The 2365-nt window shown below is 40.4% G+C and overlaps 1 pseudogene; it reads right to left on the reverse strand.

Moving 5' to 3' along the window:
- Nucleotides 1–821: 821 nt before the first annotated feature.
- LOC113619278 (AKT-interacting protein pseudogene) lies at nt 822–1326 on the reverse strand (annotated as a pseudogene).
- Nucleotides 1327–2365: the final 1039 nt, after the last annotated feature.

Genomic DNA, 2365 nt, shown 5'->3' on the forward strand with positions numbered 1-2365 from the left:
GGTGAGAGTGATCTGGGTCAGGCAGCATTCCTTTTGCTGCCGGGGATAAGGCTCTGGGTAAAATTTTTCCCCTTGAAAAGTAGGCCTTTGTTATGGAGAATCCTCTGGACATATTACACAATGATTACTCATATCCCCTCCTCCAGTCAGAATCACAAGGTTAGAGAATTTGCATGTGCAGTAGGAAAACCCAGGGGGGGTGCCCCTGGAGCTAAAACCTGTGAAGGTATGGGGGTCGTCACAGCCCATGGGCTTTTCCCTCTCATTCTAGTCCACACTCAGCCTCCAGCAATTCATCAAAATGATTGTTTAAGTATGCCTACCAGTTTATGGCTCCAACAGCTTCTGCTCCAGGTAAGCAGATCTCATCTGTGACTCTCTGAATTTGCTTGTCTCTACAGATTTCAGGGTAACAAGTTTCCTTATAATCTCAAGTCTCTGATGAGTCCAAGAAAAGTCACTGATTTTCTGTTTCTTCTTCCTCTTCTTGCAGGCACAGGAATGACAGTTTACAAGTTCTTTGCACATTGGAGTTTAAACACTGGAATTCTGTAACCTGAAGACTTTTATCGTGGTGTTCATCAAGTTTCTTTTTATGAGATAGCATCTTCTCTATGAGTTCATCACATACAGATGGATTTCATGGAGAAAAACTAATTACATAGGGTCTTTTAATTTATGTTTATCAAACAAACACACAGTGTACACTCTAATACTGTTGAGCATTTTTCTTTCATAAAGCTAACTATCTTTTTATACAGTACTGCAGCCTTTGGTTTTAGGAGGCTTGCTGTTTCAGCTCTCCATGGACACATAAATACTTAACAACTATGTTTATGGTTCCACCTGCATTTTGCAAATGCTCTCTGAATATCTAGTTGACCTAAGTTGGGATCAGCTAGTGGGTGAAAGATAGAAATATCAAACCCCCATGGACAGTCACCCTCTGGAGAATTATCAGTGATAATCACTATAGACTTAAATGTGCCATCTTGATAAAGTCATTGCCATATGAATGCTACTCTGAACCACATTAATGAAGAGCTATAAGATGGCTACTCATAGACACCAAGTAACTTCTGCTTTACAACCAAGAAGAGAATACTTCAAGAAGAGAATATTCCAGAGAGAAGGGTCTGTAAGAAACATGGGAGCCATTTGTTTACTGCTGGGGCAGGAGATACAGTCTTAGTTATGAGGAAAGCAATTTGAGATTAGAAGGCAGCTGTATTTTTGAGCTGTACATGGTGTTCTGGTTTGTAGGTCCCCTGTGAAAATATTCTCCTGACCACCAGATATTTTGCACACAGTGCTTGTAGACATGCTCCAGAAAATGGTTCATAACATGTATTTCAAACAAAGAAGTGAAATGATCTGTGTCACCAATTTAATTCATGCTTGGCATACATTTTCTAGTTGACCTGTGGCACCCTTCATCTTGATGACTTCAATACAGTGCTCTCTGCACTTGACTCTCCAGGCCCAACAGCTTATCTGGCCACAGTGCAAGCCTGCCGCTGCCCACTCCCCTACCCACCACTCCATCCTATATGAATTATTTTTAACTAAGAAAGTTATTAAGAAGAATGGCCCAAATCAGGAGAGGCGCATATTGAATTCATCAACAGATACACAGCAGGATGCTGTAATTAAGGCTTCACTTGGAGCCTAAACTCTGTGTTGTAATCTTGAAATCAATATCAGTTCTACCACCCATTTTCTAGTCTGAAATAATAATAGTTATAAATATCAATACACTGTGAACTCTAAAGTGCTATGCAAACCTAACATATTATCTCCTTCCAGTGTTATAATACTTAAAAATTACAATAGAGTTCTTTTTCCTCAAATGTTTTAATTAGAAAAAAATTATTTCTCATAATATAAGGGCAGCAAGAAGGATTTTAATGAATTTAAACCATGAAATATAGCCACTACTTTGTAATTTTTGTTCTCATGGAGTGTGGTCAGCAGACTCTAAGGTGGCCCCCATCATCATGCTGCTGGTGTTCATGCCTTGTCTGATACCCTCCCCTCCAGTGTAGGTGGGACTTATGAATTGCTTCTAACCAACAGAATATGCCAAAGGTGACATGATGTACTAGATTATGTGTATATATTACAAAAGATTGTAACTCATCTTGCTAAGAGACTCTTTCTTTTGCAGGACTTGAAGATGCAAGCTGCCATGTTGTGAGCTGCCATGTGGAGAACAGCATGTGGCAAGGAGCCGAGGGTAGGCTCCAGCTCAGAGCAAGCAGGAAACTGAGGTCCTCAGTCTGGAAAACTGAAAGGAACTGAATTCTGCCAATAACACTGTGAGTTAGGAAGCTGATATCTCCCCAGTCGAGCAACTTGGCCAACA

The sequence above is a fragment of the Aethalodelphis obliquidens genome, unplaced genomic scaffold (assembly GCF_003676395.1).
Source record: "Aethalodelphis obliquidens isolate GAN/ISIS:26980383/991018 unplaced genomic scaffold, ASM367639v1 scaffold6, whole genome shotgun sequence".
NCBI lineage: Eukaryota > Metazoa > Chordata > Mammalia > Artiodactyla > Delphinidae > Aethalodelphis > Aethalodelphis obliquidens.